We start from the raw sequence: 25,733 nt of genomic DNA, 5'->3' as shown, positions 1-25,733 counted from the left end.
TTGTAATGTTTCATATTTTAATGATCGCCTGTTTTGGTGAGGCAGTCATGGAGTTTTGTTGTTTCTTTTTACACTGATTGTTGTGAGCTGAGTTCTTAAAAAACTGAATCTAAGGCATACCGTTACACAAATACTGAAATATGAAACAGTCACAGCTTTCTGTCAATAATAATTTTACATAGCGCCTTTCATATTAAACTACTGTATGTTGCAATCAATACATTTGATGGAGAGGCTTTGAACAGCACTAAAGTTGAAGGCTGTCATAGTGCTGAATGAGAAAGACTAACTGGAGAGCAGCAGGCCTTTGGAATTGTGGAGCTTGTCATTTATTTTGGACACTTGATGGCACTCTCTAGTTCTTGTTGTTTATTTATTTAATTATTTATTACTATTTATTTGCTTTCCAATTATTTATTTATTAATCAATTTATAGTATTATATTGCTCTTCACTAGTGATGAGCGAACTCCACGGTGTTTGCTTTACCTTGACTTTGGAGAAATCACAAAGTGTTTGTGAATATCGCCAAACTCAGCAAAATACATTGAAGGCATTGGGGAAGAACTAACTGAACTAAATATGACTGGATTATAACGGCGCAGTCATCTTTAAAGTGTCCCTGAGGGTTAGGGAGATGTCTGCCCAACTATACTGGGCTGGTTATTATGGCCAAAAACGTGATCTGAGCTGTGTGGCAGCAGTGCCAACCACTGCCTCTCTGAGATCGAAGAAGAAAGAATGTAGTCAGAGACACAATCATATATTTTGTCAAAACAAAGTGGAAATGTCGAAATCGTAGTCAAAAGTCAGAAAATACACACAAGGTCTTTTAAAGGCAGGAAATTCAAAGTGATGTGTCATGATTGAAGCTGCTGGCTCATTCTGTTTATTGAAGTCACGCTGAAGGCTCTCCAAACTGTCTGTGCTGATGCTGTGCACTTTTTCGTCAATAAAGAAGAAAGAAATGTCTTGTAAATAGTCATACATTTTTCATTATTATTATGTCATAGAGTTTCCTGTGTTTGGGGTGGGTGGGGGGCGCATCAGGCTCCTTTAAGGTCTGTTTTTTATCTCCATGTGGCTAATCATGAATGCATAGGGCATGGGCATCCTTCTCTTATACTGATGTGAGACTCGAAGATTGACCTGCTCAATTGGTGACAAGCAAAGAAAACTATTTATTTATGAGGTATATGTTTAATAAACATAAAATGTTGAGGACCTGCATTATTTACCCATCTGTCCCACAGAGTCTCTAATGCAGATGATCAGCATTATACACCCAGGGAATGGTCCCATCCAATGTTGGCTGTTACAGCTCCAGGGGATGTTGCACTGGCCTCACAAAGCATTATGGGGGAGCCGGGGAAAAAGTTCTCCTAAACCAACCAAATTATCAGTAAATAATTCAATGAGCAAGGGTGAACACAAACACAGCAAATTCATTGCGAATAACGCTTTGGCGAAATTTGATGATGAACACTACTGATGTTGTACAAAATATAAAATGATCAGGCATTGATATTGTTATATCTTTCATTTACTTATCAGTTCTTATAGATTTTAATCAAATTTTCAATCTTTTTAATCAATACACCATATTTTTTACAATTTATTACAAGTACTAGCAAAATGTGTGTTAAAGAAGTAATGAAAAAGAAAAGGAAACATTTTAATAATAACGTAACATGATTGACAATGTAATTGTGTTGTCATTGTCATGAGTGTTCCTGGCATATATATATATATATATATATATATATATATATATATATATATATATATATATATATATATATATATATATACACATACACAAATATAGACATATATATACATATATACAAATATATATATACACATATATATATATATATATATACACACATACATATATATACACTAGCAAAATACCGGCATGGCTGAAGTACTGCCTTAAAATTTTTATTAAGAAGAAAATTAAACCTTTTTAAATTGAGGGAAAATATGCCAATAATTATTGGTTAAAGATCTCTTTGTATACCACATTGTCAGTTCGGCCCTCTGGTTGTAATAAAAGCAGTGATAAGATCAATGGGAAGACGCATAGGACACCCCTTTCAACAAAGTGATGTTTAGAATAATGGAAGAACAGACATGTATACAAAGTTACTGGTGGCTTAAGTTGATTGGCTAAGATGCATATTAAGAGTCAGATGACATGATGTATTAGATAAGGTAATGCTAATAGAAAAGAATTAAAGGAAATGAAACGTATTATTGATTGCTTACTCCATGGACCGAGACATTTGTACATATCTATGTGAAAATAAAGAATTGTTCTGCAGAGTTCTAATGTTACACTCTTTGTTGTGTCCTTTGAGACTTTCAAGGGTGGACCATTTACTGGCACAAGAGTTTAAGTACTGTGTCAGAGGTGCCAGGAGCGACGACCCGGCCGGGACGCCATAAAGGACCGGAAGAAGGCGTGCGCCCGCCTTGGATCACGTGAGGGCTGCCACCCTGGTTGCTTTGGGGGCCATGGGTTGAGGACATGGAAGCCCAACCCTCTAGGGTCCCGTGGTCACCGCCAGGGGCTGCCCCAATGCCTTGGGAAACCTGGACCTCAGTATTTCTGCCACACCAGGAAGTGCTGGGGGGAAGGGAAGCAGGGACACCCGGAATGCTTCTGGGAGTACAGCCAGAACTTACGCCACACAGAGGCGTGTCTGCGGGTGATTGCCAGGGAGCACCTGGAGCATATCCGGGTGAGGATAAAAGGGGCTGCCTCCCTTCATTCGAGGCTGGAGTCGGGTGGAAGAAGGACTAAGCAGAGAAGAGTGGAGGCATTGTGTGTTGGCCAGGACTTTGGGGACTTGGGGTTTGTGTGCACTTTTGGACTTTGTAAATAATATTATTGTAAATAAACGTGTTTGTGGGTGAAAACAACATGTCTGCCTGTCTGTGCCCGGGTTCCGTTCACAACTGATCTTAAAGTTCATGTCCACCCAGGAACCACAGGCATTTCAAGGTAAGGTGAAAAGAACCTTTAGACCCACAGAGGTAGAAATATGGAGGGATTTGTCTAGTGGCTGCAAGAGTAAAGAGATGCACAGGCCTAACTGTTAAATGTTCAAAAGTTCAGCCTGCAGTTCCAATTGGTTGCTGGCTTAAAATGAAAGTCAATTTCAGCATCTTTTTGGTCTACATAAACAGTATGTTAGGTCTTCTTTGATTAACGTTTTAATTTTTCAACCCTGTTTTTTGAATTACAAGGTCACAGGGAACAAGATATTCAAGCAGCAATGGTAACAATGCATAAACCATCTTTGGTCACATGGCACATTCATACATATTTCCATACTTACTCATATCTGACAATGTCATTAATGTCATTACAATGCTGAAGGAACAAATCTTAGAGTACATAGGGAGAAACTTTACAGTCATGGGAAGAATGGACAAACTGTTACAGATATGGATAACAAGTTTTAAGGAACTTCCTAATAAGTTTTAAGGAAAGAAAACTTTACTGAATTTGAATCTAGATTTTCAAATACATTTTAACATAAAGCACTCTCTTGATTGAAGTTATGAAGATACATAGAGAAGTATAGATATGGGGGCAGGGTGGAAGTGTGGCCCACTCTATCCATTCATGCACGAGGTGGATACCCTGATGGTTTTCAAGAAAAGAGTGGATGAATTATTGGATCAACTGACTACTGGCTCTCCGGACAACTCCATGAATTACATGACTATATTGACGAAATCCTGATGCTATGGAAGATGGTCACAAATCAACACAAATAAAACTGTTAAGGGAATTTAGAATGAAAAAATTCAGTGTGACATAGATTTCTTTAATTTGGGAACAATGGGCTTTAGGTGGAAATTACAGAATGAGACTGATGATCCTAAATAACTAGTCAGAAAATAAACCAAAATGATTTCTGGTTAGATGATGGAGTGGGATGAGTGATGCTGCATCAGAGCTCATTGTGCCTGGATTCAGTTCTCACATGTGTATCTTATGCAGTGATGCTTATGTATCTTCTGAGTTAGGTTGTTTTTTCAAAGGAAATTGTAGTGTCTTCTCAGAGCCCAACACATAGACCAAATTAATCCTATTAATGTCTCCTTTTTGTGAACATATACTCGACATTTTAAGCATTCTGTTGTATATATGTCACACACCATGTTCTTTGAGTGTGAACAAGTAGTTTTTAAATGTTAAATAAAAAAAAAAACAATTTATTACCCAGTTTACCAATAATATTGACATGTGGTGGTTAGTGAAGTAGATCTTAAATACCATAATGTCAGTTCAGTTTTCACCTAAAACCCAAATATATACCAATAATCATGTTTTATCTTTGATATGTACAGTAAGCCATCTTAGATAGGGTGTCAGCCAATTATACATTAATAATAACTAGAACAAAAAAAACACATACAGGAAAAAGAGAGGACTTGCAAACTCTACATACACAATGACCATTCCAGCATTTGAACTCAGTGACCCAGAACTTGCTTGATGTTATAGGTCAAAAGCTATAACATTTTGAGGTGGTGTCTATCTCCAATCTCTCTGTTGTCTGATGAATTGTATTGATTGCAACACAAAATATCATATTTGCAGTAGTGCCCTTTCCATGCACAGTAATGAGAAGTTCCCAGATCAAAGCATTCTCTTTAATAAATGGCTGAGAGCTATGACTCATCTCTCTTGACTTAACAAGAGCAATTCTAATAAAGTGCAGTTAAATGGTGTTCAGTATTCTGCTTATGCTGTGGATGCTTGATATGCAACAATTTGAAATTCTGTTATTTTTATGTGTTTTAAGAGTACAAACAAATCAATAGCGCTCTACAGATCTTGTCTAAACCATTTTCTCACAAGTACCTCACTAAGAGAATACATCACTCTCCTCCGACGATGTCTTCTTCTGCTCTGCATTCTAAATGGGAGCTCCTGAGGTTTGTGATTCTGTAGAATCCAGTCAGGGAAGGTTCAAGTTGTTTTCTTGTCTTTTTCCTAAAACTTGTTTTCTAATTCTCATGGTTCATGCTAGTCATCGCAAGGCTGTGTACATTTTTCTAAGTGTGTTGTGTTGATGTGTTGATAAATAAAATTGTCTTTTTCGGGTCCACTGGTGGCCATCATTGGATTCTCAGAGAGAAACTCAGCAGTAACTGGGCTCAGGTTCACAGCCTAAGTGAACTACCATTAAGGCCCTTAGTCGGCTTAAGAGATGGCTGTGCAGTATTTAAAAGTGATACAAAGTAGATAAACAGAAGGTATTAACGTCCCCTGGTAACATCTCAGTAGTAGTTTGTGCAGCACATCCTATAAACTGTCGAGAGATCTTTCATTCACCACCTTCTAGATGTAGACGTCTTCTTCTTATCGTAATCTGAGCTACTTCTTACGGTTAAGCCTTTAAGTTTTCAGTTGCAGCCAAACTCAAAGCAAACATGATAGAATACTTCTGTCCACAGCGCTGCATTTCTTGAACTAATTGAGAATATTACAAAATTCTTACTGAACTGGCATAGCTCTAATTGCAAGAATATTTAAGGACTAAGCTAGAATTGGGGTCAAACTGCAATGCTGTTGGTCTGGTTTGTGATAATTACAAAGAAAGGTCATTGAGTGCCAGGTGGCTTATGTGAGTAGAACTCAAAGATTAAACCAATGCTGTCTATAAAACTCTTGCAAATGTACTCACTAACAACGTGCTGCAAAACGAAACCATTTATTCAAAAGCGTTATTTTCATCACATTCACATTATTTATCATCTTAATATTTTAAAGTCACTCCTTACTTAATGTTGTGATAAGGAGACAGGAACGTGTTGAAAAGGTATTTAAGGCCTCCCAAAAGAGCCACAAAGCACAAGAGGCTCACCCCGAGCCAGCCAGCCAGCCCCCAGACACTAACTGCAGGCTGCAACCTAAATAGGCCTACAAATAAGAAGCTGGCTTTAAAAGTTCAAAATGAACAAAACATTGCACGAGACAGAGGTAACTGTAATACATCTGGTTCAAAGAGACAAGTGCCACTAATAATCTTTAGAGAATTTATTTTAAATAAACAAAATAAGTACAAAAATGTAGAAAAGAGGAAAAAGGCAAAAAAGGTTTGCCTTATTAGGTGACCCAAAGCTAACAAAGCTAACAAGTCCCAATCTAGAAGCAGAATCCAAGATTAGAAGCAAATAAATCACAACAGTCAGGGAGTCCAAATGATAGAAACTCAACAATCCGCGATTACAATTCTCTCTCAGGCACCAGCTGAGAGTTGTGGTATAAAAGGAGGGTGGGTCAATGCCAAGGGGAGAAAAGAATTTTGGATAGAAGAGATTTTTATTTTGAGAGATTAGGGAAAGGATGAAAGTGATCGTGGCCAAAGACGTTACTGTGTGCCTAATATACTGACTCACAGATAATTCCTTAATACGAAGATGTGTAGATAAAATATGTGCAAATACAATTACAACAAGACATTCTGCGGAAATCACCAAAAAGAACACTAACATTCAAAATATAATTTTTTAAGTGGTCAATGTGAAAGGACAAAAATAATTGTAGAATGTTTAACCTTTATTTAAAAAGAAAAACAATTTAAACCAGTTCAGAGTAAACAGGGCAGGAGCCCGTACTGACATCATTGAGTTCAAGACAGGATCGATCCATGGGTGAGGAACCCATTCCAAACAAATAAGTTCACTGTAATTATTGAACATTTGTATTGTTTTAAAACCAAAAGTTAAAAAAAGAAATCATAAATTGAAATTTTTAATTTCACATTCTTGTCATGAGCTTGGGGTTCCAGAGCACAATAAGTCTCAACAATGACTCAAAATGTTCACTAGTAGGGGGAAAAACACTAAATCCCAGCTAGTAATGAGAGGGCAACCATAGAATCTTTATAAACAAAAATATCTCTCTATTATACAAAACAATCCTGGGACAAGACAAGACTTTTTAGCCTGGGACGGGACGCGATTTTTTCAGAAAGATCATTTCAAGTCCTGTGAGACGAGACTTTGTGCCAAGAGATTTAACCTCCGTGGTCGGAAATAAAAAACAAAGAGTAGATGACAAAGTAGAACGTCGTAAAGGGGTTCAAAAACATTGGTATGATACAAATGCAGAGCAGGTTAGAGATAACGAAAGTACTAAAATTTGAAAGTCTTAAAAAAACAATAGTAAAGATGACATTAGAGCAAATAAACAGAGATTATTACTCAGTGAAATAACAAAGAGATCGAATATATGGACATACGGTAGGTGATATGACATAATGTTTGGCTTTGAAGTTTGTCGGAGACTTGTAGATCCTCAAATTCGTGTTGCCATCAGGGAAAAGTATTGTTTCTTCCCAATGAAGCGTATCCGTGAGAATTAAAAGATTTATTGTTTGGTGAAAGTACAGTAAAATCCACATACGCGAGGCCGGGAGGTTGGCAAGCGAAGCAAGCAGTGGCCGAAGTGCCCTAGTTTATCATACGTAGGAAAATGCTCTGTAGCACAAGAACGCTCCAAAGAGCACAAAAGGCAAAAGGAGTTGTCTAAAAGGGCAATACGGCAGCAGAATTCCAATTCATAACGCTAAGAACAGTCAAAAAACAGAACAAAGTGGTCAGAAATCACTAGCAGTACAAAGTTGATCAGAAATCTAACAAAACTCACCAATGTTAGCGCATTCAATTAACTACAAGGGATGGTTTTCTTGAGCCTTTGTAGAGCTGAACCCAAATGGTGATGGACAGGTGGCCCCAACCTCTTGAGGAACCACCCACAAAAATACATGGAACATAGTGGAAGATACATAAACACATCAAAACTAAAAGATCAATAAAATTAACATAAAAGAATAAAAACTGAACAAAACAGACATATGGTAAAAGAGGAATTTGAAAGAAACACAACAAATGGCACAGTTAACAATACAAATGTTAGGCTGATCCAAAGACAACATCCTTTCATGCTTGCCCAATATTTATTATATTTGAAGGATCTGAGATCACACCCTATTTGTATTATTCTCAACTTCTTTAACAGAAGTTTGCCTTGTGAATGGTCTCTTTGCCCAATTAGTCCTGTTTGCTTATTTTTATCATACGATCAGAATTACCTAGCAAGTAATTTTTTTTGTCAGACTACAATATTTAATTTTGAACAGCCAGCTCTTCACTTATACACATGTTTTGACAGAAAAAAGCCATCCCACATGTAGTCCCTTATCGCATCCTGCAAAGCACTTTGTCATCACAGCATGTGTTTAATGACATAGAATCTTTCTTTTCCACGGTATTTTTTACAATAAAGGCTGACAAAAAGCAATAAGAATGCTGTTATATGTTTGGATTACGTTAAGTGCAGCCAAATGCTGGGATCAATGAAGAGAACAGCAATTAAAAAGACAGATTGCAGCAGGCATTGGGCTAAATCTCCAAACATACACTGCCGGCATCATATTTCATGGAGGAGTGTGGAGTTAATTGGTCACTACTACAGTTAAATTTACAGATTTCTTTTCGGAGTGCCTGCATAATAACACTAGAAATTATCTGACAAAGCCAATTTGCTGCAGGTAGACTTACTTTGCTAGATGATCTTTTGATATGGACATCAACATAGATTTAGATGACCTGAAAATATATATATAAACTGCTCAAAAAAATTAAAGGAACACTTTGAAAACACATCAGATCTCAATGGGAAAAAGAAATCCTCCTGGATATCTATACTGATATAGACTGGGTAATGTGTTAGGAACGAAAGGATGCCACATCGTTTGATGGAAATGAAAATGATCAACCTACAGAGCCCTGAATTCAAAGACGCCCCAAAAATCAGAGTGAAAAAATTATGTGGCAGGCTAGTCCATTTTGCCAAAATTTAATTGCACCAACTCAAAATTGTATGCAGCACTTTGTATGGCCCCTGTGTTCTTGTATACATGCCTGACAACATCGGTGCATGCTTCTAATGAGATGACAGATGGTGTTGTGGGGGATCTCCTCCCAGATCTGGACCAGGGCATCACTGAGCTCCTGGACAGTCTGAGGTGCAACCTGGTGGCATTGGATGGACCAAAACATAATGTCCCAGAGGTGTTCTATTGGATTTAGGTCAGGAAAGTGTGGTGGCCAGTCAATGGTATCAATTCCTTCATCCTCCAGGAACTGCCTGCATACTCTCACCACATGAGGCCAGGAATTGTCGTGCACCAGGAGCCACTGTACCAGCATAGGGTCTGACAATGGGTCCAAGGATTTCATCCTGATACCTAATGGCAGCCAAGGTGCCTTTGTCAAGCCTGTAGCGGTCTGTGTGACCCTCCATGGATATGCCTCCCCAGACAATCATTAACCCACCACCAAACTGCTCATGCTGAATGATGTTACAGGCAGCATAATGTTCTCCATGGCTTCTCCAGACCCTTTCACTTCTGTCACGTGCTCAGGGTGAACCTGCTCTCATCTGTAAAAACCACAGGGCACCAGTGGTGCATCTGCCAATTCTGGTATTCTATGGCGAATGCCAATCGAGCTGCATGCTGCTGGGCAGTGAGCTCAGGGCCCATTAGAGGACATGGGGCCCTTGGGTCACCCTCATGAAGTCTTTCTGGTTGTTTGGTCAGAGACATTCACACCAGTGGCCTGCTGGAGGTCATTTTGTAGGGCTCTGGCAGTGCTCATCCTGTTCCTCCTTGCCCAAAGGAGCAGATACTGGTCCTGCTGATGGGTTATGGACCTTCTATGGCCCTCTCCAGCTCTCCTAGAGTAACTGCTTGTCTCCTAGAATCTCCTCCATGCCCTTGAGACTGTGCAGGGAGACACAGCAAACCTTCTGGCAATGACACGTATTGATGTGCCATCCTGGAGAAGTTGGACTACCTGTGCAACCTCTGTAGGGTCCAGGTATCGCCTCATGCTACCAGTAGTGACACTGACTGTAGCCAAATGTGAAACTAGTAAAGAAATCGTCAGAAAAGATGAGGAGGGAAAAATGTCAGTGGCCTCCACCTGTTAAACCATTCCTGTTTTGGGGGTCATCTCATTGTTGCCCCTCTAGTGCATCTGTTGTTAATTTCATTAACACCACAGCAGCTGAAACTGATTAACAACCCCTCTGCTACTTAACTGACCAGATTAATATCCCATAAGTTTCATTGACTTTATGCTATACTCTGATTAAAAAGTGTTCCTTTAATTCTTTTGAGCAGTATATATATATATATATATATACTGAATATATTACACATAGACACACACTCAGTCTTGCCAGGTGAATGCAGAAGAACCATAACTTAAGTAAACCATAACTGGAATGAGCATCAAATTCAAGGGTCTGAGCTTTGAGGTACACTCAATGTTATCTTCTTATGTTTCATATATTATATCTGACATTCCTTCTTTTGCAAAATGTCAAACTAATTGCTAAAAACATTACATCTTGTAAATGCTGATATTGTTTCTGATCCCTTCTTCTTTGTTTCTGAATTTGTATCACTACATTATCTCTGTGTGTACTGAGATGTATTATAGTGAACAAAATTTAAAACGGACACAGTGGAAAGATACTTTTATGTATTAGAGAACTGTTTGAGTGAACTACAACTGGGTTGAGATAGCACAGGTTTCCCAGAATTCATATGTTGAATATCTCAGGGATGGAGGAAATAACAGTTGTCTTCAAGGGTGGTTGTCAGTATCTTCAGAATAATCTCTTTGGATTAATTGAATTCTATTTCTGGTCTCTTGGTGAGTATGGGAAGGAGAATTTGAAGATAGCTGTTAGTGACTTTACTTCGTTGGGTCCTTGAGCAAGACCCTTAATCTGCAATTGCTCCATCCTGGGTATGATGTTAATCTGCATCCAGCCCTGCATATAGGCCCTCCAACCTGCAGGAAAAAGCCTGGGGGTTGGTGACAGAATTGGAAATCCAGCCACCATAAAAAAACTCACATTGGTTCCATTCCACCTGAACTAGTGTGGTGCTGCGGTGTCACTCGTTGTATGGCTGCACTCGGGTCCTAATCTGGGATCCTGAGTTGGTTTGTCATATGGTGGGTGCAGCAATGCGCTGTATCAGCGCCTGCTCCTAACATCTGTTAGATGGAGCCTTGTGATTACACAGCTGTTCACTTTACTACTCTGTAATACTGTATGTGCATTGTAAAATTTTAATGAATAAGATAGAAGGTTCAATTGACAGGAATGACTGTAAAGTAACATGAAATATTGATTGATGCCCTTTCCGTTATAAACCCTGCTATTAAATGTTGAGTAGTGTACAACGATTCATCACAGGATCCTAAAGCCCCCATATCACACTACAAAACGACATGCCACGGTCTTAGGACTTTAACGCAGGCTTTTGTAAGCAGGTTTCTTTCTTATTGCTATATAAAGAAGGATGTGATTCCATCCAGGGTACTGAAGATGGATTCAGAATTAAAGGAATGCATTAAAAATAATGTAGGAGTATTAAACATCATTCATTCTAGTTTATATAGCCCATTGTGTAGAGTTCAAGTCCATGGAGGTTATGTTCAAGCTTTGTTACACACTGGTGAGGCCTCATCTGGAGTACTGTGTGCAGCTTTGGTCTGCGGGCTACAAAAAGAACATAGCAGTGCTAAAAAAGACCAGAGATGAGCAACTAGGCTGATTCCAGGGCTACAGGGGTTGAATTGTGAAGAAAGATTAAAAGAGCTGAGCCTATACAGTTTAAGCAAAAGACAATTAAGAGGGGACATGATTAAAGTGTTGAATATTATGATGGGAATTAGTACATTGGATCAAGACTATTACTTAAAAATGAGTTCATCAAGAACACAGGAAGACAGTTGGAAACTTGTTAATTTTGCACAAATATTAGGAAGTTTTTCTTCATAAAGAGAACCACAGACACATGGAATAAGCTACCAAGTAGTATGGTAGACAGTAGGACTTTAGTGACCTTCACAACTCGACTTCGATGTTATTTTAGAAGAATTAAGTGGACAGGACTGGTGAGCTTTGCTGGGCTGAATGGCTTCTTCTCATCCAAATTTTTCTAATGCATGAATAATATTGTGAGAAGGTATAAAGGCTCTGTTTAGCAAAATAGTATTTTTTTTTATTTCTAATGAATTATTAAAGGTTTTTCTAAATAATATACAACAAGGTGAGATTAAACTAAATTAAAAAATATGAATAATCAAAGAAAGACACGGAATCAGTACAATCAAAATAGATATTTAAAACATAAGAGGTTTTAAGTTTGACAATAGAGATGAAACCATTCAGGCCACTGCTCTTGTTTAGTTGGCTAATAGCCAATGTTCCCGTTGTCTAAATTAGATATGTTTTCAATGTTCTTAAGATTTTTGCTTCAACTGCATGACTCAGTTCTTTGTTCCATATTGTTTATATATAAAAAAGCTCTCCCTGGTATATTTCTCATTTGCACTTTCATGTAACTCTTGTAATTCAATTAGGCAGCATGTCCCTTCAAACTAAGAATGCAATAAAGAATAAGGGACTGGCACAAAAAAAAAAACTTAAAACGGCAAAGATATAGCAAAAAGGATGAATGATAAACACAAAGAGCGAAGTCAAGTCAAGTGGTTTTAATTGCCCCACCATCTGTACACAGTATGCAGCATGCAGTGACATTAAATACCGTTACCCCAGGACTGCAGAGCGACACACACATAAACACTGGACAAGTGCAAGACAGGTCAGCATGTGCAGCTTCATGATTACTATATATTTTCTACTCTTTAGAAGCCTAATAGTCGTGTTTGTCTCTCTGCGGAGCATACCATAAACATGCTGCTTCTGAAAACAAATAAAGTGCAGATCTGCCTGGTAAGAAAGATATGAAATCTTCTTACAAAAATACAAAATCAAATATGTGTAAATATGTGAATTGTTATCAATGATTGGATTATATGTAATGCCAATGTAAGAGGGTGCTCTCAAAGCATCCCCAAATACGGAATGACTGCAAGGATGCCACAGTATGTAAAGAAGATGTATTCTATTAACACAAAAATCTGAGAGAGAGCCATAAAGGCGTGAACACTGGACAAATAAACCAAAAATGAAAGTAAAGCCCTTGTCCATTTGGGTCTTCACCTCCTCTCCTGTTTTTACAATTCATTTTCACAAGTCTCTGGCCTCTTCCTTACCCACCAGTGGGAGGCTCTTCATCATAACTTCTTTAGGGTTACAAAACGAGCCTCGCATATCATCCTAGAATTCTGAATGTAATGCAGGAAGAGCTCCACAGACCAGCGATGTCTTCATGGACTGGTGGAATTCATATAACAGCCTGGTCTGCCAAACCAGTAAACATTTTCTACAGATTGGTGGTTGGGAGACATTGTTATATACCATTATAAAAAAAAACAAACATAAGTTTAGTTTTTAAAATGAAGTTTACTGATTTTTAGAATTTTTACAATTACACCACTAAATTCATTACCACCAGGACCAGGTGACTGATTCTCATCCTTATTGCATTCAGCTGATTAGAAGTCTGACTACCTAAATGTAATGGAAACTAACATTTCTGAATGGAACACTGTGTCACAGTTTTTCAAACCAATAAATAGCAAACCCTGGTTATGTGCTGAAACTTTTTGTTTTGCCAGATTATAAAAGAAAATCATCCAACACATACTTACCCACTTAATAAATTCTGTCTTGGCCCGCTTTTAATGGTTCATCAGCCTTGAAGGTATTTGTATCATGCTATGTTTTTGTGGCGTGCATAACTGAAGACACCAGCCCAACAAGGCTGCAACAAGCTTCTCGCTTTGTTGTCTATCTGTACATTGTGTTTTTCCATATGCTTGTACTTCCTTCTTAACTTAAATAAAGTTCTCATTTTGCGAACTTTTCTTGTGTACAATTTGTGTTCTTTAACTGTTTATTTGCTTTTGGAAATAGTTATAGGACAACTACTGTGGTGGGCTGGTGCCCTGCCCGAGGTTTGTTTCCTGCTTTGTTCCCTGTGTTGGCTGGGATTGGCTCCAGCAGACCCCCGTGACCCTGTAGTTAGGATATAGCAGGTTGGATAATGGAAAAAAAATGGACAACTGAAAGTGGAAAATGTATACAATGCTGCAGAAATAACCTCAATTGAGATAACCTCAAAAGAGACCTAATCCAGTATGGATGTCACGCAGAATAGTTTGCTATTTGAAGATATTCTCCAATTCTTTATAAAATGGATATTTCTAATTTCAAAAGTGAGTACATCATGCTCCATTAGAGATACCTCAACACATATTGAACTTTTCAGACAAGTTTCTTTGACGAATTAGTGTACCAGTTTTCATTGAAATGAGTGCGCTGGGAGTCAGATTGTTTTATATGGACATGGAAACAGACATGATGATGATAGGAGGTATATTTTTATTATTATTTTCATTTATTTTTTAGCTGCTCCAACACTAGTCTCTCACAAAGGTCTTTACTGTCTTTTAAGCAAAAATATGGGCACTGCCCGCTGCTGTTGCCCAGCCATGCACCACACTCAGGCTTGTCATGTTGTCCAGCAACAATCTGTATCTCACAACCAAAAAATGATTAACATATCAGAGCAAAATGAATACATTAGAAATTAAATACTAACATATTTCTTAAGGTGACATAATGGAAATAACTATGAAAAATAAAAAACAAATGGAAATAAATGATTGATAACACATAAAACAGAAGCAAATGGAAAATAATGACTCCACTATGCAATCCTGACACCGTGAGGCAGACTGGCACCAGTGCAGGTGGGGTCTGACTTGATCAACAGCAAAGAACTTTGAGTTCTAATGGACTGAAAACAGTCTTCATCCACATATTTCTGTACTGCCTCTTCATTACTGCTGCTACTTTACTGTGCACTTCAGTAATAAAAGTTATATTGCTTAGCTTCCAACAATAACTTAAATTTCATCCAGCAATGGGATTTTATGGGTTTTTTTTAGAAGTAACAAAACAAAGTGACTGCCCCAGTCCTGCTAGACCATCCATGCCTGCCCATCAGTTTTTGCTTTTCCTCCACCTCCACTGGTAGAAATTCATGTCTGTTTGAACTGCATGCTTAAGAACATGACATCAACTGATGGTGCTGATTGCTCACAATATATATAATTTGAATTCTTATTGCCATAGAAATGCAAGCAGAAGGAAAGACAATAGTGGGCTGGCGTGGTATCACTTGGAGATATGTGTGCACAGAGCCCTCCTCCATACAGTTATTTACTATAAATAGTTCCCACCATTACTACTGACAACAGCAAATTGAAATTGGAAAAAAAAGCACATTTCTATCTCAGATTACAACAATCACATGTGAGTATTCCAGAAGTTACTAGTGGTCCAGTAATCTTAGAAGACAACCATATAGTCTTTAAGAAGACTATATTATAAAAAAAATGCTGGATTTTTCCTGTTTATTCAATTAGATCAAGCAGCTAAAGACATGCAAATTGATACTAATTACACTCAGCTAAAAGAGGCCACTGCAATTAAGACAAACAAATATCAGTCAATGAGATACATTTAGCATCCAATGTAAAAAAAAAAAACAAGAATAGTGACATCTGTTTTCAATTTTTGAGCACGATTTTAGTAAGATGAGCTAATAAATTGGGAGCAGAGGTGAAATGGGGGCTTTAATTACCTTAATAGCTCCTCTGGACTTTCAGGCACATGGTGTAACGTTAACCAGGCAGGCACAGCTTTTTATAAATGAAAGGGCGCTGGAGAAGTTCATCTACCGGCAACCAGTGATGATTCGACCATGCAGATTTCCATGCTTTTCTCTTAGCGGATGTGCCACTCCTAGCAGACATTTTGGAACTTCTACACATTTAGAGGCAAGCTGCCTGTCACAGTACATCTTTGATTAGATTAACGGCTGCCCCTAAATTATATGATAGTGATCTGACAGGTGGAGTTTGCCCACTATGAGAACAATACAAGTGTGTGCGTTACTGAAGTCTGAATTTAAATGTGACAACCATTTTGCCACCACAGACCACAATATCCCAGCAATTCCAATAAATGTAATAATATGGTTTGCCATCATTTCTGATGCATGGACCTTTCACATGCATCTTGTGTCAGAAAATGGAGGCATTTGAGAACATTTGTACAAGTGTGTATTTTTTTTTGCAGTTTTACTTCCCTCTCTTCTCATTAACTGGTGTTAGCATCATTACATTTTGATGATATCAGGGGCCTTGCCAAAGGCACCCTAACCGCTTTCGCGATATCACATACACCAATGTATATATAAGTGGTATGGCAGGCAGAGCTTAATGGGCACTTAGCAAGGGCAGAAAATGTCAGGATTTCTTCAAAATATTAATGGAGATTCAATATAACAAAAATAATTTTCTGCTCTAACAGAATGTCACAATTCTTGTTTTTTTACTCAGTGGGAATATTCATTCCATTTCTGGATGTTTTATATATACAGTATATGTATATTATTATAACAGTGAGGTCAGCCTTGTGCCGCTGTTTTGTGTTCTGTTTTACTGGATGCCGTTGCCATTTTGTGTTTACCTCTACATGGCTGTTTCTATGCCCATTGCCACAGAGGTCACATGATGTTGTGCGTCATTTTACTCCACCTACAAAAGATGGTGGTGCATGTGTCCTAGTTCTCTGTGTGTTTGATAAATTACTTAAAACAGAAAGACCAACTACACATTTTTCCATTGTTAGAAAAGGGCAAGAATAACAAGTTAGCAAAGCATTTTTTGAATATTTTTTACTTTGTGGCTCACATATTTTGATGTTGTTGCTCAGTTTTGAAGGTTGTTTCGGCTTAAAACCTTGTATCCATTTGATGATGATTTTCTGCCACCCTTATTACGTAGAGTCAATTTTTGTTATCCATGGGGGTTATGTTCTGAAAAACCCTGTGAATACAGAAAACACGGGCAATGAAGCATTGATCCTATGGGAAAAATAGGGTTATGTTCCAGAGGGATGCCAGCTTGGAGGAAGACGGTGTTGGTTGAATATGCTGGTCATCCGTTCTCGCCCCTCAAGGCACGGTGATGATCCATCCGCAGATTTACTGTATCTTTGGAAACTTGTTATGACTTTTACTTCCTCTAAAGAGAAATCTGATAGGCTTCTAGGTGCTCCAGCAGAATCTGCCAGTAACCACAGAGGAGGCGATCTGAGGACCTCTCCAAACCATCTAATCAGTAGTATCAATGGGCAAGGTGTATAAAAGGCAGGGACTTAATCAGTATAAACTTATGGTCCAAAACATGTGTAAGCCATTTCTAATGCAAAAGTCAAGATTTATAAAACATGAACTTGGAGTGAAAAGTCACTTAATGTTACTGTAAATTTCAACCATTCATAAGTCCTACACAGACTTTTTTGGTGTTGACATTTTAGCAACTTCTTGCAACAGGACAAAGAAGTGAACAGGAAATTTTGTTTCATTGCACATTTCAGTAATGTGTTAATGTTGTAAGTTGATTTGAGATTTATAAAGAAATTCCGCATGGCACATGGCATACATATAGCTTTGTATTTCTGATTTTTGTGTGTGTATGTTCGAGCACAAGCAAAATTGTAGTATGGAATCTATGCCAAGTTTTATACATGAGGCCCCGGTTGTTATTTTTTCATGGTGTTCCTAACACCATATGTTCCAGTGAGTGCTGTGCAGAGTGGAGGCAGGACCTCTGCATTTTTCCCAGTTGACTTTGGGATTCATCAGGTGTGTGTTCTTGCTCCTACTCTGTTCAATGCTTGTATGGACTGGGTGTTGGGCAAGGTGGTGGGGTCCAGTGGCTGTGGGGCATCTGTTGGTGAAGAAAGATTCACAGATCTTGACTTTGCTGACGATTCTGTGATCTTCACGGAGTCAATGGAGGCTCTGATCGGGGGTCTCGAGAAACTGAGTGAGGAGTCTGAGAGTCTGGGTTTGTGAGTGTCCTGGAAAAAAAAACAAGATCGAGGCCTTTAATGACATCTTGGGCATGGTCATCAGAAATGTATCTGTCTGCGGAGAGAGTATCGACCTTGTTGAGAGGATTACTTACCTTGGCAGTGACATTCACATCTCTGGTGACTCTTCCTATGAAGTCAGTAGAAGGATTGGGAGAGCATGGGGGATCATGAGGTTGCTGGAAAGGGGTGTGTGGCGCTCCCGATATTAATGCAAAAGGACAAAGGTCCAAGTCTTTAGAGTCCTGGTGCTTCCTGTCTTACTATATGGTTGCGAGACATGGACGCTATCCAGTGACCTGAGGCGAAGACTGGACTCCTTTGGTACTGTGTCACTCCGGAAAATCCTTGGGTACCGTTAGTTTGACTTTTTGTTGAATGAGTGGTTGCTCATGGAGTCCCGAATGAGGCATATTACCTGCATTGTGACAGAGCGTCAGTTATGGCACTACAACCATGGGTCGCATTTCACAGAGGGTGTTCCGGCTCATAGGATCCTCGGGGATCCGAGTGGCTGGACCAGGCCAAGGGGTTGCCCACATAACACCTGGCTGTGACAGATAGAGGGTCATTTCCGGAGGGTAGGACTGGACCGCATGTCTGTCTGGGGGGTTGCCAACCATGATCCTGAGTTGTTTCACCGTGTAGCTGTACCAGTGCATGCTCCCCAACCTGACCAGACCTGACCTGTTCCTAACAGTGGAAATAGAGGTAATGTAAGAAAATAGAAGTGAGAAAAACAGACGTTCTTCTCCATTAATGTTTGGGGAGATCAAGATGAGAAGTGAGATAGATTGGGTCAGGTTTGCAAAAAAGAAATTGAATTAAGCCAAACAACTCTACAAATTGTGAGTGATTAAACAAGCCAAAATGCAAGGAAATATTTTCCTAAAGCGCTATAAGTTATCTAAGTTTAAAGTCTGTTGAGACTGTTTTTGCACTTTTGTATCTTTGTTGTTTTATTGAGCTACTGTTTTTCTGTTATCTTCTAAGTTTCAAGATGGATGCTCCATAATGACATCACTAATGCTTATGCATATTTCAGGTGTTTAGACTCCCTATACATGAAACGTTTTCAGCAAACAATATCAAGTAATATCTCTGGAAGATGGCCTGGACACAGACAGACGGACAGCGATGGTTCACCCAACACACGTTTATTATACATTTCCTATATACAGTTCAGCACACAACCCCAAACAACTCCCCCAAAAGTCCAGGCCTCTACATAATGCCTCTTTCTTCAGGCTGCCTCCTTTCCTCTCCACCAAGATCTGTCCTTCTCCTCACCCGACTCCAGCCATTGAATGGAGGGAGGTGGCCCCGTTTATCCCCACCCAGATGTGCTCCAGGTGCCTCCCGGCAATCTTCTGCCGGCACTCCCCAGTGTGGCGGAAATCCCGGTGCACACCCGGAAGCACTCTGGGTGTCCCTGGTCTTCTTCCCCCAGCACTTCATGGTCCCCTATAGGGTTGAGCTTCCAAGCTCCATTCCTGTGGTCCCCAAAGCCACCAGGGCAGTCGCCCCCTTGTGATCTGGAGGAGATGCAAGCCCTCCTCCGGTCCTCCTGGGCGTCCCGGCTGGGTAGCACCCCCAGCCACTCGCCACATATCATAGCCACCATTTTTTCCTGTAAGAGGCACTCTACTTCTTATCATGCGTGGAACTCTAATTTACGACAATTATCATGGCGCCGCCATACTGGAGATTTGGAAACCGTGCTCTGTTCCGCATGTGATGTGCACACTACAAGACGCATGATGTCACCCTATACATTAAAGACTAAACAGAATGTGAACTTTAAGCAAATAAAGGAAAGGATTTGCAAGAGCAAAGTGTGACTGAACAAACAAAAATATTTTGGATAAATTTTAGCTTCTTGACTTTGAGTTTAGCGTAGCTCTGTGCACTTAGTGAACTCCTGAACATAAAGGGAACTGGTCTTGATTTCCAGCCATGGCTATTCTTCTGATGTGTTCTTTAAGAAAGACCATTGTTATTTCTGTGCCTATTAAATCCTAGCTATTTAGATGGATCCATTTCTCTCTTCGCTTTGAACCTGTACAGTTTTTTCAACATTGGCTTGAAACTTCACATCTCATTTGGTACCTTCAGGGTTTGTGCAAATTTAGGGGCCTAAAAATGAAGTACTGTTGCCATCACATGTACTGGTCAGGCCAAGTTTTCATGCAGGTGGGCTCTGTGCACCATTTCAAAAACAGTTACATCAGTTATTTAGATTTGTTTTTGGTAAATTCAGCACTTGTGCAAAATACTGTAACATTTGCAATGAACTTCAAGCATGTATTCTAGTTACAGCCTATGGTAGTGTTCAAAGTAATTCAGACATTTTAATCTGTAACAAATCAAATATACAGTCAAAATATTTAAAATACTGATTGTGAAGAAATAAAACGCCAAGGAGTAGCACAAATAAACAGTATAATGTAATTAAATCAGAAATAATGGCAACAACCATCACATATATTTTATATAAACAGTGACCAATTAATGTCTTCTTTTGAAGATTTCCTTATAACCTAAGACATACCAGAAGCAGGCTAATGGCTTCATTCTGGTTTCTTCATTTCGGTGCTTCCTGTTTGCCCTCTTACACTGTCTGGCAATCATTTTAAATGTACATTTTTGCTTTTATTATTGGTAAATTTATCACAAAGCAGAGCTAGATGGCACAGGAACCATACAATGTGTTGTGTATAACCCCAAACAGGAACATCAAAACTGTAAAGCACCCTCCCATACACAAAAGAGATGCCTATATTCATTTTATGTACTTTATTAATTAAACAAACTCAAAAAAATAAATTAATTGGTGTCAAAGAAAAAAATTAATTGGTAAAATCTAACAAACTAAACTTGGTAAATCAGAAATTTCAGTGCATCTAAATTAAAGCTAAACAAGACAATAAAACAGTGATTTTTTTCAAAGTAGAATTAAAGTACTAAACATCTAGAATCTAAAATCATAAATACACTAAAGTTGAACGAATAAAGTTGAAAATTAATCTTTGAACCTGTAACAAAAAAGTCTCCAGGTAATTTTAATAAAACTATAATGAATTTTTCAAAAGATATCTAAATTTAGCCAAGAAATGTTTAACAAGTTACGGTGGGCTGGCACTCTGCCCGGGGTTTGTTTCCTGCCTTGTGCCCTGTGTTGGCTGGGATTGGCTCCAGCAGACCCCATGACCCTGTAGTTAGGATACAGTGGGTTGGATAATGGATAGATGGATGGATGTTTAACAAGTGCACACAAAAAGGGCCAGAAATACAACTGACTCAAGCAAGCTAATACCACCACAACAACTCACTGTGGCAGCAAAGGGTCTTAAATAGTCCACTTTGGTAACTGCAGCCTAACTGACCTCAGCACCTTATTCAAGACAATATCCAGTTTCTGCAGAAACAGAAAACATTTTAGGGTTAAGCTCCAAAATAAAAAAATAAATAAATGCGACACTGGAAAAGGAGAAGGGGGCCAAAGACAAACAGGAAGAAATCTGAAAGCAAGGCAGAGGCACTGCTGTGACTGTAACACAATGAGTTACAACTCAGCTTTCTTTTCTGTGAATTCATGAATTCCTGTTTGTTGTTTTGCTACAAATAAGCTATAAAAATAACCTGTAAGAGGGTTTGCTGATTAAACTGTTTCATTTAAGGTGCATATATAAATCAAAATAAAAACACAATGGAGTTGCCTCAGTTGATTTGTAAATAGTAACTTGAATTTCACATTTACTGAAGTGTGCCAGTGACCAATGCCTCTGGAGAGTGTTGCTACGCTCAATTATCATTGGTTGAAAACAAGCAGCAGTCTGCAATGAGACACCAGAGACTCAATCAGTCCACCTGCAGGTCTATTGAAAGTGACATCTTAAGGGCCTTTTACTAAAATCAGAAGGGACTTCTCACAAACAAAAAAGCTGCAGAGGGAAACCAATCCTGAATGATTCATTATTACTACATATGGAGAGTTTGAAGAGTGACTGCTTTATTGATTTCTTTGTTTATTATTTGACTTGTACACACTTGAATTCTCATTGCTAAGGTTGCTTAACTGTTACTGTACAGTGTGTTTTAATGCTGCCACACTGCTCAATAAGCTAAGTTACAACTTTACATATTCAGAACTGTGTGTCACATGCTTATTTTCATGTATCACAATTGTTAAAATGTCTGTAGATCATTAGACATGTACAGTGGTGCTTAAAATTTAGTGAAAGCATTTGATAAGGTGCCATATGAGAGGTTGGGCATCAAATTAAAAGTGGGAGTTCAGGGTGATGTTTTAGATGGATGCAGAATTAGCTCAGACACAGGAACTGTTTTTAATATATATAAAGGAATAGAAGTAACAAGCTGGTTAAGTGTGCAGATGATACCAAGATAGGTGAATTAGCAGATAATTTGGAATCTATTATATCATTACAGAAGGACTTGGATAGCATACAGGCTTGGGCAGATTTGTGGCAGATGAAATTTAATGTCAGTAAATGTAATGTATTACACATAGGAAGTACAAATGTTAGGTTTGAATACACAATGGGCGGTCGGAAAATCGAGAGTGCACCTTATAAGAAGGATTTAGGAGTCATAGTAGACTCAATATCAACTGCCAGACAGTGTTCAGAAGCCATTAAGAAGACTAACAGAATGTTAGGTTATATAACACAATGTGTGGAGTACAAGTCACAGGAGGTTATGCTCAACCTTTATAATGCACTGGTGAGGCCTCATCTTGAGTACTGTGCGCAGTTTTGGTCTCCAGGCTACAAAATGGACATAGCAGCACTAGAAAAGGTCCAGAGAAGAGCGACTAGGCTGGTTCCAGGGCTACAGGGGTTGAATTATGAGAAAAGATTAAAATAGCTGAGCCTTTACAGTTTAAGCCAGTGGTTCTCAACCTGTGGGGTGGGCCCCCCTAGGGGGGTGTGAAGATGTGAAAAAAAGAAAACAATAATCAAAAACATGAAAAAAACATCTGTTGGAACCAAAACAAATTAACTTAAGCTACATTCTGATACTAGAACAATAAATATAGAGTTAGATAAATGTCAATAAAAGTTAAGTAGGTATAATAAAATATGCATCTACATTTCAAAATAATATTGGGGGGGGGCGAGAATAAAACTGTTATGAAAACTCGGGCCGCAAATACTTAAAGGTTGAGAAACGCTGGTTTAAGCAAAAGAAGATTAAGAGGTGACATGATTGAAGTGTTTAAAATTATGAAGGGAATTAGTGCAGTGGATCGAGACTTATTTTAAAATGAGTTCATCAAGAACACGGGGACACATTTGGAAACTTGTTAAGCATAAATTTTGCACGATTATTAGGAATTTTTCTTTACACAAAGAACGATAGACTCTTGGAATAAGCTACGAAGTAGTGTGGTAGACAGTAAGACTTGACTTGATGTTTTATTGGAAGAAATAAGTGAATAGGACTGCCAAGCTTTGTTGGGCTGAATGGCCTGTTCTCATCTAGATTGTTCTAATGTTCTAATTCTTCAGAATTTTCCATATTCCTTGGTGATTTTCCCCAATAATTAAATAGCCAAGCATGATTTTTTTTGTCTTATTTGTTTAGCTGGGTTCTCCATATCGACGTTTCTGACTTGTGTGAAAATCTGACAATGTTTTAAATCGTATTTATGCAGGAATACAAAAGATTCTGAAGGGCTCACTAAATTTCAAACACCACTGTACAGTTCTAACGTGTAATGCTTCTAGGAAAGTGTGTACACAAAAAGCATTCAAATATTAAACATAAGGATTGGCAGGCAACTCTATATGAGGTGAGGTTTCCAAAGAAGGATGTGTGAGTTGTACTGAGAAAGGCTTGTAGCATGAGGATCAGTGGTGGTCTTGATGTGGTCCTGATGAATGTGTTGAATTCTGCTACAATGCAGGTTCTACTCTTATGGTGGCATTTGTTATGAGTATCTGAGACAGCAGTGAAATTACACTTAACCCTGTAACTTACTATCGCAGGGGTCCTCAAGTCAGGACCTGGAGGACCATAGTGGCTACAAGTTTTCATTCTAACCCTTTTCTTAATTAGTGACCTGTTTTTGCTGCTAATTAACTCCTTTTAAATTGAATTCAGTTGACTTGCTCTTGAAGACTCAGGCCCCTTAATTGTTTATTTTTCCTTAATTAGCAACCAAACAATAATGAGATGTAAAATGAACCAAAACATGGCCTGCAAATTGTGTCCATCATACAGTATCTGAAAATAAGGAAAGATGAAGATCTCAGGAATGCTGATCTGCTCAGGTCTCCAAAACATTTTAACTTTGCTCTTAGAAAAGAATAAGCAATTTCAGAAATGTATGCTATTGCACCCCTGCGTGGAGTTTGCATGTTCTCCCCATGTCTGCGTGGGTTTCCTCCGGGCGCTCCGGTTTCCTCCCACAATCCAAAGACATGCAGGTTAGGTGGATTGGCGATTCTAAATTGGCCCTAGTGTGTGCTTGGTGTGTGGGTGTGTTTGTGTGTGTCCTGCGGTGGGTTGGCACCCTGCCCAGGATTGGTTCCTGCCTTGTGCCCTGTGTTGGCTGGGATTGGCTCCAGCAGACCCCCGTGACCCTGTATTCGGATTCAGCGGGTTGGAAAATGGATGGATGGATGCTATTGCACAATGAGAGCAGCAACAAGCCATGGAATTAAAGCACAGGTTTAATTAACAAGAATCAGAGCCTAATTAAGCAACTGGTTGGAGTGAAAGTTTTTGGAGTTTGAGGCCCTGACTCTGTTGGCCTTCTGTTGGCTCCCTCACTTCACATTTCATTTCTGTTTGTGCACCATTTAAGAGAAGAAATGAAGCAAATCAGAGGAGTAATGAAGAAATTCAGGGGAGCAAATCTTAAAAAAAAAAGTCAATTAAAATTAATTTAAAGAAGTTAATTAGCAGCAAAAACAGGTCACTAATTAAGAAAAGGTTTAGAATGAAATCATGCAGCCACTGCAGCCCTCCAGGACCGGAGTTTGGGACCCCTGCACTATAGGCTGTCTGCATTTAAATAAAAAAAAAAACTTTGTGGATGTGTTTGTGGTGCCCTCTACAGGTGAATCATCACTGCTGAATATAGGAATGCACCCCAATACACAGTGAGGTGAGACCATTTTTTTTAAGTTATGTTTCAGCTATGCTGTAATTTATGGAATCTCAATTTTTTTTCCTTCCTCTAAATATTTGTGTGTGTGTTGCTGTCTGTACAAGCTGACACATTTCTTTTGCTGAGTCTCATGCTCAACCACTAGATGCCTTGCAGTCAAAGACATCATATCAGCCAAACTACGTCTCAGAAAGTACAACAAAAAGGAAAACAATTTAAAAACAAGTGATACAGAGTCTGCCAGCAATTTGTTTTACAAGCTTATGCCTGTTAATTAGGATTAAATATGTCTTGTAGATCAAAAGGCATAAATGAATCTTTCCAGAGGTCAAAAGCCTTCTGTAAAATTACAAATGAGAAAGATGATGTTTGAATTGAATGTAAAATACTTTAGTAAATGAAACTGAGGTGAAAAACTGTTCCAATGGTACCAAAAGGCTGCGAATGCTTATCTTAAAGAAGAGCTGGACGCTGGACGCTGGACGCTGGATTTAATAAGCTATGCTATGTCACTAATGGCCAACATTGGAGTTCCAGACAGCGCTTTTGGAATCCACTTTGAGTTTGTGGTTTTCTCTGAGAATACTCTGTCTCCTTCAATGCCGTGCTCTTGTCT

General features: G+C 38.7%; 1 protein-coding gene across 2 annotated transcripts in view; it reads right to left on the bottom strand.

The window, feature by feature from the left end:
• LOC120518955 (potassium channel subfamily K member 10-like) overlaps positions 1-25,733 on the bottom strand; it is a 112,922-nt gene that overhangs the window by 48,710 nt on the left and 38,479 nt on the right. The gene's annotated exons all lie outside the window — the stretch shown is intronic.

The sequence above is a fragment of the Polypterus senegalus genome, chromosome 18 (assembly GCF_016835505.1).
Source record: "Polypterus senegalus isolate Bchr_013 chromosome 18, ASM1683550v1, whole genome shotgun sequence".
In the NCBI taxonomy this organism is placed as follows: Eukaryota; Metazoa; Chordata; class Cladistia; order Polypteriformes; family Polypteridae; genus Polypterus; species Polypterus senegalus.
Note: the sequence above shows the minus strand (reverse complement) of the source record. Positions and strands in the feature narration are given on the sequence as shown.